This window comes from Aulostomus chinensis, chromosome 5, assembly GCF_037954235.1.
Source record: "Aulostomus chinensis isolate RoL2024-O1b breed Wild chromosome 5, RoL_Achi_v1.0, whole genome shotgun sequence".
Lineage (NCBI taxonomy): Eukaryota > Metazoa > Chordata > Actinopteri > Syngnathiformes > Aulostomidae > Aulostomus > Aulostomus chinensis.
The window spans coordinates 29,159,256-29,177,051 of record NC_141324.1 but is presented as its reverse complement, the minus strand read 5'-3'; the positions used below and the strand labels follow the sequence as shown (position 1 = coordinate 29,177,051).

Genomic DNA, 17,796 nt, shown 5'->3' with positions numbered 1-17,796 from the left:
GAATGTTACTTTTTCAAAAAGCGTACAGTTAATAAACAACTCATCTGTGCACTTCACCTCACTGCTGGCGGCTCGTCTTCCTCACGCTCCCTTGCATGAAACCTTATATCTGTTTGGGCGATCGGATAAACATCTGTATTTCCAGCAGCAGAGATCCCACAGCCCGCTGTGGCCATTACTCTTTTTTCCTTGAGAAGCTTCCAGTTTTTGGTTTTGAGAAAACACAATCGAAAACAAATAGAGCATTCAGAAGTTTAGACAATACCAGGGTGGCCGGTGCTGCACATTCCTCTCCATTTGACCTAATAATCTGGGAGATTCTATGCTTAATGTGATTACAGGGGAAATGACAATCTCCCATATGCAGAAGGGAGTTGGTGCAGGGATGGACTCGAATACTCTGAATTTCCCTCTGTGACTGTGGAAGTACAGCTCAATGCATTTCCCAGAATTCCACGGTTCAGGTTTGAGTTTCCAGAGACGTTTCACCTCAGAGGGACTCAGCAAACCAGCCGGGCACCTCTCCGCTAAACCTGACCTCTGTTGCTGCTGCTGAGATATTAATTTATGATTTTTCCAGTGACAAACCACTTAAGTGGGAGCTCAGCGGCTGTCGAGGGGTCGAGCTCAGCTGGAAAACAGATGTGGGGGGAAGCCATTTTTGCAGTAATGAACACATTTCCAACCTGCAATCGGCTTCTGAGGGAGTTCAACAACGATGGGTGACGGGGATCAGGCAAAGCTACACGCAAGCTAACGCAAGTTCTAGAAAACCAGAGCAAACACACGGGGTTCAGCCGACATCGTGTCTGGACTCGGCTGCACGCATGTGCAGAGAACAACATCTAATCAGAGCGAGTGGAAGGAGTTCACAGCGCTCCGACAATCCCGTATATAAACCCGACCTGATCTCAGAGTAACGTGAGGGACGGCCTCTGAAAACTTCCTGTTGTGGTGGTGCGTAAAAATACGGCGCTGTGAAGGTAAAGCATTTATGGGTGGAGATGTATTGTAAATGGATTATTCTCACAGGCAAACATTTGGGCTGCTGCTTGGCCTCTGTGAGGACCTTCAGCTCCAACAGTAACACAGGAGGAGACGGGATTCAACCATGAAAGATTTATAATCTGATCATAAAACGAACGTGTGTCACATGTAGACGTTCATATGCCGCTAATCCATCTCTGTCCCTGCGGTGAATGAGGCAAACCAAAAACTGCCTTGATAATGTCTGACGCCTCGCCCTCTGTCTCACCGTGACCAAGCTGACGAGCTCGGAGCGCTTACGTTAGCTGGTCACCCCCGGCCGTTAGCCGTGGTGGTCTCCCTGGTCTGGAGTGGAGCCTCCAGAACTCAGTCTGATATCAGCGCGGTGTCCTCTCATACCTCCTGACCCACAGGCTGACAGCTGGGCTCTAATTTTTGACCTTGTGTCCTCCCACCTTCCACCCACCATCGCAATGTCTTTATCAGCGTAACCTTGGTAATGACTGCTTCCTCTTGATGCGTTCACTTGCACCTGTACATGACAAACTGGCCTTTTTTGGGGGGGGGGGGGGGGGATTGTTGAGATGAAACCTGGAGATGCTTGAGGTCTCCTAACTGAGTGGTGTAGGCACAGAAAACACATGGTTAAGGTTTGTGGTTTTGGGAAAGTTGTGAAACTGGTGTTTGTGTCCCATTTAACCAACACCCTGTCTCCCACTGCAACGCCCCCATCTATGGCCCATCATGTGACATTCAACTTGGTAGTTAACGTGTCCACCAACACACAAGAACCCAGTTGAGGTTCCGTTGCCATCAAAACCTTCCACCGCTCTGTAATGCAGAGTGGCAACTAGGTTAATATTCATGGTTAAAGAAAACAATATTGACTGGAAAACAGGATGCCATGCACACCCACCCTGGAACCCAAGAGGTTTTCCAAGGCCTCTAACACCGTCACATACAAACCGACACATTGTAGGCGTTTGAATAAATGACCAAAGTAATTTTTCCCATGAGGGCGGCCTCCCAGAACACTTGGCCTTGCAGTGGAGCTGGTAATTATCACCAAGGCCAAAGCATATGATTCACCTTATTTTCATTCTCATCAAACCATTTCGTGACCCCTCGTGCCCCGTGGGTGGAGGAGAACATTCCCATCAGGAGAGATGCGTCTCATCCTGGGATGAAGGGGATCACTCGGACTTGTATTGATTTGGACTGACCCTTGATCAGGTAGACTAAAACCTGGCCAGGAAAATGCCCTCTGAGCAGACATTCCAGTTGGTTTCTCCTTCCAGTTTTTCATCTTTTCCTTTTATTTTGCCAATTTGTCTGTAGCCTAGTTTAAGCACAAACACTGCCTCTGTCATGAAGGACTTGCAACAGTTTCTTTTTCACACCTTGTATCCTAATGTTAAGATAATAACCTTTCTGCAATACAGAAAGTCTCCAACGTAAAAAAAGAGAGTAATCTTATGAGACACTTTACACTGCAGAACGTTTGAGTGACTCCAAACAAACCTTCTTCTATATTAAGAAGGAGAACAGATCAACATTCACAGCATTTTTGAAAAGGAAACTTTAGATGCCTTTCTGGAACTTAAAGTTCTGAGATTCATTTTTTATCAGCCATCTGTCCTGACAAAGTGTCTTTCACCAACACAGACGGACGCTCCTCCCTGCTCAGCAGTTGTTCTGGATGAGAACATCAGATAGAAATGTTGCCATTAACTGTTACGCTGCTTTTTCACCGCCACTAATGTTTGCTCCCTGGAGATGCTTCGGAGGCAGCCAGGTTTATGTGGAGCACGGATGGCCGAGCGGTTAAGGTGTTAGACTTGGAATTCAATGTGGACTCCCTGTACAGGTTCAGCGCCTGCCAACAGGATCTTTGCCGCTCTGCCAAATGTGTATGACAGGCCCCAGAGCCTTTTCTGATTGAAATAATTCTCCGTACATCTGCCTTTACAATAACCCCTGTGTCTCCAAAATGTTTTAAATTTTATAGCTTTTGAAAAGGTCTTCCAAAGTAAAAGAGAAAAAAAAGAAAAGAGTGTTGGCCAGCTCTAAGTCATATTTCAATGTGGACTCACAGAAACTTAATAACTGCATACAGTAAACTAAACACATGGCTACCTTGATCTGTCAACAGGGGCTAAAGGGAGTCTCCTCTCTCAGACTGGAGGAGGAAGGAAGACGGGGACATTTGATCTGGAGTTTCCACTTGTGTCTTTTCTGCTGGACATGTGCAAGACAGGGACACTTGCTGGGTTACTGTGCACGGTTTTCTGGTGGGCATCAGAGCTGTAAAAGTGTAAAGTGAAAACAAACAGCAGGAAATGGTTGCAAGAGCTGTGAAAGGACCTGAAAATAACTGGACTACGTTCAAGCTCAGGTCAGTATGAACAGTTCTACTCCAAGGAGGGAGAGAGCAAGAACATCCTGCTACATTACTGTCAGCCCACAATAGAAGCAGGCCAAGCAGCAGCTGAGGGGCCCTGCAGAGACGAGGGAACCGCCAATGGAGTGCCAGCCCGCTAGTTAGCATCGACATATGCTACATCGGCTAAAGGCTCATGGGATTGTTAGCAACAAATAAACTCTGGAGAACAAACATTTTTGAGACTTACACCAGGGATGTGCATCAGAAGTCTGTACTAATATGGAACTGGTACCAACACATCCGGTTTACTGGACCAAAGCACGACACAGATTTGACACGGTGGGCTTCACCGCGTTCGCCACCTTCCGTGACCCAGTCTCAAGAACATCACCGGCACTGTGGGCCGCGGCCCCCCCAGCAACGGGGAGACAATTAGCAACGTTCAAACCCAAACCAAAACCCTAACTTGCAGGTTGTAATCTCAACTCGTACCAAAAGTAGTCCACATATTCCATGCTAGCGCCCTTTTACTCCCTAAATAACATCTGTCATTTTGCACCAAAGGATAATTCATAATTCTGCAAATTATTCTGTACATTAATTTTTTAGGAGACAGATTTTCTCAACATGTAATCCAGCACATCTTGTGCTTGTGTGCAGGGTAATGAATCAAAGTTTATAGGACTTGTGTCATTTGATCATATGATTACATGTTGCATGACGTGACGTGGGAACGAGTTCCTCTGGATGGTACGTTGACACAGAAGCACACACACACACAAAGCCCTGCTCGAGGCTACGTTATGCCAACAGAGCTGTCAGGAGAGAATGTGCCAACCCGCCTGTCTGACTGTATACGGCTGTCTGCCTGTCACTGGTTGCCATTAATTGCTGGATACAATGTGTGTTTGTAGTTGGGAGTTGAAGCTTTACAAGCGTTCTCAACAACAACCTGTCAGCCGCGACATTTTCCATCAAGTTTTCCATCATGTTTCAGGCATTTATTTGACACAAAAGCCGGAGTGATGGAAGAGTGACGCTCGGCAAATAAAATCAGCCTCAATTGTACATGAGCTGTACATTTAGAAACAACCACAAGTCAAGAGTGCAGGTGCAGAGGGCAGAGTGTCAATGCCTTTACAAGTCGGTTCAAGCCACTTTTATGGAGCGCCAGATCCCAGAAGATGTTATCTCACGGCGCTTTACAAATAGAGCAGGTCGAGACCCAGACTCTTCACATTAATTTAGTTTAACAAGATCCAACAATTCCCCAAGCGCATAGACTTTTGCCACAGAGACGACAAAAAAAAAAAGAAAAATTCCAACTAACAGTTAAGAAAAGAGTATTTATGCCTAAGTAAATAATCTGAATCATAAGATAATTTCAAGCATTTTAACGACAAACCTACACCAGGAATTTCATGTAAATGTCAACATAGGAACAGATTACCTCCATTAAATGTCACTATACTGCTAAACAACTGAAAAACTACTCAAAAGTACCTGTTTACAAACTCTCAAGAACATCATCCAGTAAATTCCACATCTTTATTCGGCCATACGCTGGATTCTCCTCTAACACTAAAGCTAGCACGTCCAGCCGGTCGTTAACACTGTCGATGAACGTAGACCAGCACGAGCCAGACTGTTTTCGGCTCAAATCAAGGTGTTGGTGGATTAGCGAGGATACGATTGGATAAAGAAGTGGATTATGTGCATGTGATGCACTCGAGGGTTTGTAGACAGTTTTGTTGTTGTTAGCCATCAGTTGCTATTAGTTTCAAGCGAAATGTACGTGGCTGGTTCCTTCTGGAGTCACAAATTAATGCAGGAAGGGGAAAACAAACATTTCGGCTCAAGTGACCTATTTGTTAGGACTTGAAAGGCACTGAGATGGTTAAAATACAATAAAAATACTCTTTTTGGTTGAAGTATTGCTTTAACAAGCACAACTGAATGCCTAAAACCAGAGTTTCCCCCTCAAACACAGTTAAAAGGCCAGATGCAGACGGTCCTGCCCTGCGAGACGTGCACACGGACGGATGCACGAATCCGTGTGTGACTCTGCAGTAGGGATCAGCGGCTGTGTTAATTAAAAACATCTGGAACTACATATAGATCCAGAGTGGAGACGGTCTCAGGTGCCTCCAGGTGACCCGTGGAGGAAGACTGCGCAACATTTCAGCGGAAGAAGGCCAAAAATTTAGCCAGTGGGCTTTCTTTGGTTTCCTTCCCCCCTCTGTAAACAGACTTCTGTCTCCGTTTCCAAAGTAAACTGCAGCTGTGACTTTCACTGCAGTCGAGGAGCCTCGTAGCTTCAGAACCGACCGTTAGCCGTAACAATAAACAAGAAACACACATCTCTGCGTTAAACATCAGCATGTAAATCTAACGCGAGATTATTACAAATCACCGCGTCTGCTTAAGTGTGTTTTTAGGCAGATTTGCAGGCAGAAGCTCCTCAGGTTCGTCTTGAAACTGGTGGATAAAATACGTGTAATTATTGAGGCAAGCCACACAGAATTTCTGGTCTGTCGCCATTCGGAAAATATATTTTCATTTCAAACACATAATTTTCCTTAAAGAAAATAAAAGATAGTAATAATGATAGGGAAAATTTAATAGCAGCGGGCCATGAATGTTTTTTACAAAACTAAACACTTTTTTTTCTCCCTCTGTTCCACCAAAAAAAAAAAAAAAAAAAAATTTCACTGGAAACTTTGGCTGAAAACAGGTGACAGTTGTCTCGATGAATCAAAAACGGAGAAAATTACAGGTTTCAGAATCCACCTCCATGTGTGACAGAATAATGTTCAAATACTTTCATGACATTTTAAATATACGCTTCAATTTTTGTCGAATGTGATGATGAGCTCATTGGCTGGAGGTCATAAAAGCAGCCCAAAGGCTGCGCAGGTGTTGGTGACGCAGGTGTTTATTCCGAGTGTAAACTTGCAGGACAGCAAAGCAAAACTCACAGCTAAAAAGCTGCAGCTTCCCTTTTAGAACCAAACCACATCCATGTTAATGTTCAGGTACGGAACATTTCTCCGTGCGGTGTCTGTGTCTGGCTGATCACCATCGCAGACACCCTTATTAATCCCTCAAATCGCTGGTGCCTGCCTGCTGTCTGCCTGCTGTCCTGACGCGACTTCACATCATGTGAGGAGATGTATGATTAAAAACATTCAGGGGTAATTTCATGCTTAATTATTTACCACCACATCTACACTTTTTTCTAATGATACAGTGCTTCCAGATCCCTAGGTCGTCTTGTTTGGGACTGCAAACATATTTCTGCTTCGTGACGCGGCGTCCCTCAGGGTTGGTCGAGGGCGGTACCTTCATTGCAGGAGATTATTTTTTAACATCTGTTGTTGGACAGAACTTTTCGTAGGAGCTGCTCATGTGAAAACTTTGGTTTCATTTTCTGAAAAATACCAATTGAACCCAGTTGTCACTGCAACTGTTAGTTTGAAGGTTGCCGGGTGTCGTCATGGTATTTGTACTGCAAACACAACTACAGCTCAGGGTATTAAAACAGTATTTGATGACGTGGGTGCATCAACATTTGACGTCGCGAGATAAGAATGTGTTGGGTACTCCTACTCAATAATTAGTCCCAAAGATGTGAAACAACATGTGAGAGAAAAATGTGTTTGCATGAATGATAATGTGATTATTAAGTGCTAGGTTGTGCACTAAAGTCTTATTTTATGCTATTTTGAGGCATTCAAGTGCAACAGTCAGTGCAGGATTATTCAGTATGGCGGGATTGTAAATTGTACGATCACACAGCAAAATGCTTCAAAATCAAACCGGACAGCGTATGAAAGTTAAAAAATGAACCACCTCCACAAAGACATCCACCATTGGTTTTGGGATTAAGATTACACCAGATTAAACACATCGGAGCAGCAGACAAATATTAGGAAACACAGAGCGAACGAAAAAGGCAGAAGTGAGGAAAATGTGCAGGTGGCAAGAAGAGGAGGGAGAAGTGCTGGGGGGGGGGGGGGGGGAGTGGTGGGCTGCTGTGAGGGCAATATGGAAGGTCAGGGAGAGCCAATCAGCACCTCCGGCCTCCAGCCTCACGCCACGCATCTGATGGGAAATCCCACCGTGAAGCCGCTGACCTTGAACAAAGAGGAGAGAGAGCGAGAGATGAAGGAGGAGAGAGCGAGAGCAGTTGGGATGAAGGGGAGAGGGGACAAGGTGATGAGGAGTCCCGAGTGAAGTTTAGTAGAAATAAGAGTTTGAGTGTAAAAAAGAAAAGTTTGAAGGTTCTCTTAAAGGAGATGATGACATGACATGCTGGAGAATAAAAACTGAGAAGGAATGTTAGCGTGAAGAAGAAGAGCAGCCGGGGAAAGGGACCGGAGGAGGCCAGATTAGGATGAAGAGGAGGATCGTGAGATGGGGGGGGGGTGAGGGGAAGATGGATTTTGAGAGAGCGAGGGAGATGGACAAAGAGAGTGAGCAGGGTGAGGGAGAAAATGGGGTTCTTTATTCTGTCGTTTCTTACAACAAACTAAAACAAAACAAAAAAAAGTCTGTAAATAGATTTGACTTGGCAGGTAGGACGAGCTCCCAGGTGGGGAAGGAGAGGCAGCAAAACAATAAAAATTGTTCTCAGCTGCAGAAAAAGACAAACTTGGCGAGTGATCATGACTTCGTCTCTCCACATCACTGCATATTTTTAAATAACTCGACTGTGCAGACAGGTAATCCAACCCAGTCGCACTGGTCTGCGGCGCAGTCACGAAATCGAACCCAGTGAGTCACGCACGTGGACACGATTCGTCTATTTATGTAACACTCAGCACGGCTTTTAATCATTTTAAGTGTTGGGACTCTTCAAGCCAACCCCACAGAAACACAGCCACTCAAAATCAGCTTCACCGTGGTGACAATGTGGAATTGCGGAATAAGATAAACGATGTGTCACCACAGTTCAAGTTCTGATGACTGATGCAGATGTGTTCTACTCACACATACTCGGTATCTGTCGAGAGAAGGATAAATATCAAATGTTTTAGTACTCTGAAATGAAGACGCTCGCTTTGATGTATTCCCGTCTCTTCAAGTCAATGTTCACCTCGCGGTTCTACCGAAAGGTTCTTAATATGCGGGGAAAAGTAGCAACTGGATGCTGTTTCTGGGGGTTTTGGAGACCTGGACTTGGATAAGCAGCTAAAGAAGGACGGACGGATCACAAAACATCCCAGCTTGGGTTAAAGTCTCATAAACGGGAATCTAGCACACGTCTCCCTGATTCAGACTCTCACGCTCTGACAACCGTAACCAGCGTTTGCTACAGCGCTGAATCAGGGGTGTCATGCAGCTACGGTACAGATAACAGCCTGCCGAGACGCTGACCGCCAAAAGGAAATAAAGAAAATGGGCAATTAGAAGATCCTGATCGTTACATGAACTGCAAAGAGACAGCAGCATAGTCACGGTAGTTCCAGGACGTTATATTTTATCCAGGCAGTCAAGATCTCTCTATTCACCGTTCTGATAAGGGTTCTTAGCATGATCTAAAAGGAACCGCTACACGTGTCTGATGTGTTCCAGGTTAACCCCAAAAAAGTGGAAACAATCCAGGGGAGGAAACAGCAGCTGCTCACATTTCAAAACCCAGCAGAGCAAAGTTAACTGAAAAGACAGGCATACACGCAAGTCATTTGTGACCTTCTTCCTTCCGCCTCCTTTTCCGTTTCCTTGACGCTCCACCAGGATAACCACCACAGAGGAAGAAGATAGAAGCCCACGGGAGCACAGATCGTCGGGCTGTTGTTATTTCAGCAGAGAATTTTCTGGTTCTGCTTCCACACACGTACACGGACGTCACTTCGGTCTAAATGGAAACTCACACACTGTTCGCTGTCACTCTGGACACATTTTTCCAATTTGTCCGTCTCAGCCGTTCCAGTTGAGGCTGGTCGGAACAGATTAGGTGTCCAAAGGTTTCCAGACACAAATGTAGTATCACAGAATGAAGTGGAGCTTCGCTGATTTCCAGTCACTATGTTTGATATTTACATTTTATGTTCCACAATGTGGCAGGAATGAATCCTACAACCCAGGATGGAGTTCCCATAGTTGAGAGTCCAGGTCCCTCGTCTCCGAGTCATAGAAGTTTAGTTTAATTGCTTCAAAAAAAAAGAAAAAAAGAAGCTACTTCAACATTTTGTCCTGCAGCACAACATGCAGAAGTAAAAATACCTTCAGTACTACCTTGAGAATTTCAAAGGCTCCAATCTAAAGGAGACTACAAAGGCTGTCGAGGAAATTTCAGCACCATCTTGTGAGAAGCAGGCCAGCTGTGACCACGTTGAGGTCACTCGTAGCGTAACGTTAGCGCTGTACCTCGCGAACTCATCAAGTCTCATAAACATTGTTTCTCACATGGTTTAATTTGTGAAATAACTCAAAATTCCACGGAGATGCTTTTGGACTACAATAGCACCTCATGACTGTGGAGCACCATAGCCATCCATAGTGAACCAGCCTGAGCTAAATGGTAAAAAGGCGGTTTGTTAGCTTGAAGGAACGAACGTTAGCTCCTTCTTCTGAGCCACAACTTTATCCGCTCTGTTTGCTTTTGGGTGCGAAACACAGCAGCGCACAAATGGAAGCGGCTGATGACAACAGTCTGCCTCCATTTTTGTTTATATATCTTCACCCACATCTGATTGTGAGAGTTTCTCTGAAAGAATTCCCTTGGTGTGTGGTCCTGCATCAAGGCTGAGTCCCCGGTCTGAGCTTTACAAGGATCCAAGCATTACAGATCTGCCGTTACATCCCGGATCTTCCAGTTTCTCAGTATGACGAACCAATAAGACACAACAATCCTTCATTATATTCCTCATTTGTTTTGAAAAGTTGCCCATGAACGCAACATTAAAATGTCTTTCAGCAGCTCTTACGGAGACGGCTTTGGCGGTCGTTGGGTGGAATTGTGGAGCTTCATCTCTGTTTGTTAGCAGTTAAATCAGAGCTGCTGTGTGGACACGAGTGGAGCTCCAGTCTGCTAGTACTCACATGCGTGACAGCCACAGCCTGAGCGGTTTTCTGACTCTAATACTGTTGAAAACTGATTTTACCCATAAATACACGAGTGAACAAACACTGAATTCACTTGTGTGTGTGTGTGTGTGTGTGTGTGTGGCTGTGGGACTAATTCCCCTCTTTGTGTACGGCTCGTTAGCATGCTAATGGGCCGCACTAAAAGCAGCTGAAGGGGAACCGCAAACTGGGGATTATTAGTCCGTTTTACTGATGAGGAAAATGTTTTCAACAGTTTCCCCTGGAAAGTCTGAGGCGCGAGGACGAAGGTGTTCCTGCCGCGCGACGGCAGACATGTTGAGACCCGCGCCCACACAGTGACCAGCCGTCAACCTGGTTATGTCATGACTTTTCCTGTTTTCCAAACTTCACCAATTACATTTGAATGCAACATACAACAGAGGTAAAAGATAACCATTTTGTATGAATTTGGGATTTGTTGAGGAATCCCTCCTGCGGCCACTGAAGACATCCAGAGGTTGTGGTCATTACACAAACGAGGGGTTGAGAGCAGCTCGTGTTTTCTTCTGCACTCTTCTTTTCTAGGTTAAGATACTTTACATAAGACGAGAGCGTAAAATCCAGAAAAGCTTCGAATGAGGACTGATTTGAATTATTGTTAAATTCTAATTTGTTCCAAAGCTCTGAAATAGTTGGGCACTTTGTGTGCATTTCTGGCCTTTTGTTCTGAACAGAGCTCTCCTGTAAGGCTGCATAATATTTGTGCATGGCTCAACAGTAAAATCAATCATTGAATAAATCATGAATTACGATTTTGGGGATGAAAAGGAGGTTAGGCAAAGTGAATTGACGTAAAGAGCTTGTTTGTTCATGAATAACACATTAATGTCCCCTCCAGGTTTCATGGAAGTTTACACTGATTTAGCTGGAGTGAGTCAGGAGCACCAGTAGGCACAGACGCTAAGCAGAAATATGCCTTTGCATTCTTTTTAACAATTCACTCCCAAAAAACATGAAACCAGAAGATTCTCAATCTTGTAGGACAGTTGAGAGCGGAATAGAGTGAAGCTGATGACCATTTCTTCAGATATGTGAAGTAAAAGTACCCAGCTGACACTCGTGGTACAAGTATCTGATGGTGGGTACATTTGTGAAAAGCAGGATAAATGTGCCACTTGTACAACCAATAGGAGACAAGCGGAGAGGGACAAAGCCTCAGGTGAGCACGCAGCCAGACTTCCAGGTGCTTTTAACATCTGTTTAAGTGCGGATATCCACGGCAGGAGGTTGGGATTTCACGCTCAGCTTCTCTAAATCTTTAAAGATGCCGCTGCTCTGGGAAGCTTCCCTGCGGAGGCAACACAGCTTCAGCGCTGCTGTTATTCCTGCGTCCTGACGGGACAAATGTGAGCGTCTCAGTTAGACGGACGCGGCCCCGAGGGCTCCGCTCCACCTCCGCCATGAGACCGGCAGAAAGGAGCAGGACACTTAACCACATGTGGACGAGATCCCTGTGGTGTGTGTGTGTGTGTGTGTCTGAGAGACGGAGAGGAGGTGTGTGTGAAAGAGAGAGAGAGGGGTGAGTGTGTGTGTGGGGGGGGGGTGAGAGAACTGGGGAAACAGAGATGTTTTTGGCAATGAAAAGCATCAGGACTCACAGGCAAAGACACACATTCAGAGTTTCAGCATCGAATTCCGGTCCCTGCAGAACAGGGCAACGTTTCTCTACTGATATAAAAAGTATCCGTGTGTGCGTGTGTGTGTACACGCAATAATTTACATGTTCTGTACATGTACACATACTCACATGACACAATAGAATTATATTTTAATTTTTAAAAAAAGCCAAAACGCTCGAGTTCAAGCCTGCAAACGTCCAACAAGTCTGACAAACCAGAACAACGGACGCAAACGTCAAATATTTGTTAGTAACATCCGACGCGTGTCTCCTCCTCCTGTCATACGTGTAAACACAACAATAACAGAAGGTCAAAGGAACGTCCTTCATTCATCGTCGTATTTTCACGAACCGATAAAAATCACTAATATCCCCGCAGCATTGTGGGAAATGCAGTCATCAGCTTCTCAGTGACCAGCAGTACCTGAGAGGTACATCGCAACTCGCGCTCGTCTCCAGCTTACAGCTGTTTTCCGAGTGTTAACAAGCTCGCTGATCATTTAAAATGATCACACGCCAGCGTCAGGAGGAGCAACAGTGTGGGAGCGCAGCACCAAGAGCCGTGGTGAATTACAGCAGCAGCAGCGCAGTAATTCCTTCTGTCTGTCTCTCTGTTTCTCACACACACACACACACACACACACACGTGCGCGCCGGTGTGATGAGCTGTTCGGTGGACTTTCCTCTCAGCGGGATTCTGCCGAGTGCTGACAGCAACATGCTGATGTCTGTTTCACGGCTTCCCTCTTTCTGCTTCTTGCTTCATCCCGACTGCAGCAGACCGCCTACATGTTCCGGCTCTTTATTCTTCCTCTCCTTTTTGATACGACATTTTCTGATGCGTGATCCCTCAGCAGCGACAATATATGGATTACCTGCAGGAGATCTTTGGGATTTGCCATTTCTGTGTCCTCGGTGACACATCTGAGAGGAAAGGTGGGGCAATGGTTCTGCAGGTAACCTGAAACGACCTGGCAACTTGTTTTCGTCCGCGGAATTTGTGCAGTTTAAGACTCAGACAAGCAACAAGTCAGAAACACAAACGAGCTGAACTCGTGGCTGCAGACTCCACGGAGCTCACAGCCTCCCTTCCTCAAGACAGAAGACAAAGACACGCCAGTTAAGTCTCCGTCAATTGGCCGGAGCAGATAAACTAGCTTAGCCAGAAAATGGCGGCGTAGACGTTGAGCAAATGAAACAGGTCGTCACCTCGGCAACGCACTCATTATCATTCACTGCTGTTGTTCTCTCCCTCTTCTCCTCTATCTGCTCTCCTCTTCCTGCCTCCTCCAGGTGTTTCCTCCCATACCTGAATAAAGGTTAAATGAATGCACGATTATCGGAGCTTTGAAGAGCAGGAGGACATCGTTCAATCCTCTTCACCGTTATCAATCTTTCCCGTGTTCCTTATCGACGCGGTCCATCAGAATTTGAACTTCCATGGTCCTGGCGGTTCATTCGCTGATGTAATTTAGATTGCTCCGCCAGGTGCAGGAGCGACGCCTCGGCAGGTTCGGCGTGAACTCCCTCATCACACTTTCAGGTTTGTAGATTTGGATCGTGTTTTCCTCACGATTCCAATCTCATCTCCTCCTGCCTCGCTGCTTCCTCACAGTCCTCCTCCTCTTCCGCTCCACAGCTCGTGACCTTCAATCTCACACTGTCCCCCCCCGCCCGCCTGCTCGCCCCCCCTAAGCGAAGGTAAGCGTGCACCGGCCTCGCCACCCTTCTCAAGTTACTTCTTATCTCCAGGCAGCTTGTTTTGTTTTACTTTAAACTCTTAATGAGCAGTTTCATCTGCGCACCTCCAATATCCACTACCATCTGTAACCCATCGGCCGTGAGGGGAGAGCGCAGGAGGACACTCTCACATCACTCCTCCCTCTAACTTCTTTGCCGCCTTCGAGGGAGAAAGTGACGACGGCGTTTTGGGTTAATTAGGGACTCGACCCGGCGGAGAACAGGCCAGCCGGTTTATCTGCAGCTCTAACAAGCGTGCGGCTAAAACACCACTTATTTACATTTAGAGTGAATCCTACGGCCCCGGCAACCCTTGACGGGAACTTTACGACACGCAGTTAAAAGGAAACAAATGTGTTTAAGTGCAGGCGTTTTAAAAGCTAATTAACTCGTTTGTTGGAATGTCACAGTTCGTTCAGTTTTTCTTTTTCATTACAGCGAGTGAAGGTTTGATTAGACACGGTGTCGGTTCGTTATCCAGCTTCATCTCGCCGCTGCGTCCGAAGGCAAATTCCCATTTTCTGCTTTAAGACTGGACGGTTCGTCAAATTGCTGTGAGAGAGAGAGAGAGAGAGAGAGAGGCTATGCTGGCCCAGCCTCTTTCGCTTCTGCTATCTCGCTAATAAAATTGCCGCTTGACACTTTTGTTGTCAACAGTTGTGCCCACAAAAAGTCACCAGCACACTCAGAAGTACACAAATATACATGAAAACAACCTGATAGTAACACATGAAACAACCTCTTAACAACCACATCAGTGTCTGAGAGATCCCCTGAAAAAAGGCTCTCTCTCTCTGTCTCTCTCTCTCTCACCCCCCCACACACACATGGTACAGCCCACGCTCCATGCAAATGTATTTCATGTTTGTCTTACTTTATATTCACTTCAATGGGAGTTTTGAATATTCATCTCTTCGGTGTTCAATCGCGAGTTGCATTTAATTCTTTTTTTATAACTTCATTTATATATGAGCCCAGTTGGTGCAGCACACTCACTGGAGATTAATCTCTCATCCATCCCTCCATCTTCTCCCTCTTCTCCTGTTCAGGGTGGTGGGGGTGGAGCCTATCCCAGCAGCCTTCCCCCTGGACAGGTCACCAGTCCATCACAGGGCCAACACATAGAGACAGACAACCATTGGCTCTCCCAGCCACGCCTACGGTCAATTTAGAGTCTGGATTAACCTGGTCCCTCTTGATGTCTTTGGACTGTGGAGGAAGCTGGAGTACCAGAGAGAACCCAGCAGGAACAGGGAGAACATGGAGACTCTCACAGAAAGACCCCGTGCTCCAGCCGGGACTCCACCCACAACCTTCTTGCTGGGGGGCCACAGTGAGGACCACTGCTCCACCGTGCTGCCCCCTCTTCATGATTATTGATAATCATAATAATATCAGTATTTATATGCATGGCTCAGAGGTGGAGTGGCTGTCTAGCAACCTAAGGGTCGCTGGTTCCATCCCCACTTCCCCCGGTGACCACGTCCAAGTGTCCTTGAGCAAGATACTGAAACCCTAACTGAAACCCCACCTCTCAACCAATGTCAGTTGGGATAGGCTCCACCCCCACGACCCTTAACAGATAAACGGTATAGAAAATGGATGGATGGATGATGGATGGATTGTAGGTTTGTTGGAGCGGTGGAGGTGTGACGGTCCATGGATGACTGACATCTTCCATCACGTTGCTACTTCAGCAGCTGAAGAAGCAGAGAGAAGCCGACAGACGCCATAATACACGAGTCACCTGACAAAGAGTCCCTCAAACTTGATGCGAGTACGATATGACATGACCGTCATGTGACACCGTGGCATGAACGTCTCCAGGAAGTTCACTGTCCTGGTTAAGACGGGGAACATCACTGCTGTTGTAGCAACGACATTTCAGCCCCCGACAGAAACATCCCGGACACAACTGAGTGGGACGCCGCTCACCAGCCCCGATGAGCCTGATGATCGTTTGCGGACTGTTGGAACTGAACGCATCATTCCACATCTGAAGTGCACACTGCATCAAACCTGCACCTGACACTTGCGCGTGCTGAGGTGTTCGCCGCGTCCCGTCCCCGCCGACTGGAGCGCTGCACGTTTCCTGGTAGTGAGTTAAAGAGAAGGACGATTCTGCCTGCGAGGAAAACTTCAAGGTAAAAACCAAAGACATCAGTGGTTGGAGGCAGAGCTCCGACTCAGCGTGGTTCGCGCACACTTTTGATGTCTGCCGTTTGATGTTCTTAAGCGATGCTCCTGTAATTTACAGAGAAATGACTACTTAGATGAAGAGAAGGCTTTTTCCGCTCTTTCTTACGCAGGTCAACAGATTTCTGGCGAGTTTGTTGTCTTGAGCATTTCCGCTGATGCCGCCATGCGCAGACCGGAGCGGCTGGCCCTTCGTTAGAGACACCATTGTTCAAAATATTTCCTCCACAGTCTCTCACTCCAAAGAGAGGAAGTTGATTGACAGACGCAGGAGAGAACGCTCTCATACAAGCGCCTATTGTCCTTGTTTGTCTTGGACTTATCGACATTCCTGCGCCAGTGTGAGCTGATAGCAGGAGTCAGGTGTTCATCATCGCCGGCGTATATTTATGAGAGGATTATTATTGGACCTCTGCTTCCTGAAACCTTTGACCCCAGTTTATCCCCTGCTGTTATTGGCTCACGAGCTCTTCTTTGATTGTCTGTGTGTGTGTTGAGGGCAGCTGGTTGATGATTATATGGATTGTTTTCTGTGGAATGTTCTTCAGATCACCTGAGCTTGATGACAGGGGGTGGAATTAGCTGAACCTGGAAACCTCAACGTGCTGATTTGACTTGAACGCAAATGAAAAACATGGCCAATTTTCTTCCTCCTCCAAGTGTTGATAGTGACCGCGAGGCGAGGGAGCTCACAGTAGAGCACCGTTCCAGCGTCTCTCCGGGGCCCCCAGCTGGGAAGGACCCCGTGTGGACGTAGCTCCCTCGGCCCCTGGCCAACACAGAAGCGGCCTGTGAGCGAGTCGATGTGTGAGAGGACGACGACAGCCGCACAAAACTTCTGATGAGTGCCGTTCAATTCAAGAGGTAGGACGGCTGGTCGGGAGCAGCTGAGATACCTGTGATTGCCCCCCCCCCCCCCCCCCCCCCAACAAGCATCCCCCCCTGCTGGAATTCAACTCTCCAAATGATAAAGTGGATGAAGCTTTTTGACATCCAACCGAATCCCATTTTCATGCATTTCTTCATTCCAACTACACACACACACACACACACACGTTTGTTTTATCCACCACAACACAATCGCACTCCATTATTTCAGTCTTGTGATCAATTGTGATTGATTATTGTGATTAACCTGAATGGTTGTCATTGATTCACAGCTCTGGTTGGAGACGTTACGAATGAGTGGAACACAAATTATTGATGGAAGCAGGGAATGTTTGTCTTATAGCCTTTTTTTTCTCCACGTGCTGAAATGTATTGGTGGATAATTTATATGGTTTTTCTCTAGCCATCTTTTTCTCTAACGCACCCACCCACACACACACGCACACACACACACGCGCACACACATGATGAAAGCTGCAGACATCGCAGACATGTGCTAAAGCAATCATACAAGCCCAAAACTAATTTTCCAGGAGGTCCAACGGAGAAATCCACATTCAGATAGGAAGAGAAAAAAAAACATGAAAAGCGTCTTCCTCCGTCTCACTTTTATTAATCATAAAGTTCACAACATGATGCAACGCTTGCAGCTCCAGGTTGTTAAATGTAACACGCGTCTGGGACGGGCTGAAATATTTCTCTGTCGAGATTTTTCTGTCAAATATGTGACACAAAATGGTCATTATGATACCAGGGAAGCGGTGACGGACGCCTGCGCGGCACCAGCGCTTTAAGTAACTTATTAGCTGAGGGATCAACGTCCAGACTCCTGACAAATACGTCACCTGAGTTCGGTTTGCTCAGGAGCCGATTCATCTGAGCAACATCTGAA

General features: G+C 46.4%; 2 long non-coding RNA genes across 2 annotated transcripts in view; one reads left to right on the top strand and one right to left on the bottom strand.

The window, feature by feature from the left end:
• Nucleotides 1–17,796, bottom strand: part of LOC147262100 (uncharacterized) — a 254,235-nt gene that overhangs the window by 82,204 nt on the left and 154,235 nt on the right. The gene's annotated exons all lie outside the window — the stretch shown is intronic.
• LOC147262101 (uncharacterized) lies at nt 12,819–16,909 on the top strand. The gene is made up of 4 exons (XR_015116135.1): nt 12,819–13,623; nt 13,720–13,781; nt 14,870–15,964; nt 16,130–16,909. It is a non-coding gene; the product is annotated as an uncharacterized LOC147262101 (long non-coding RNA).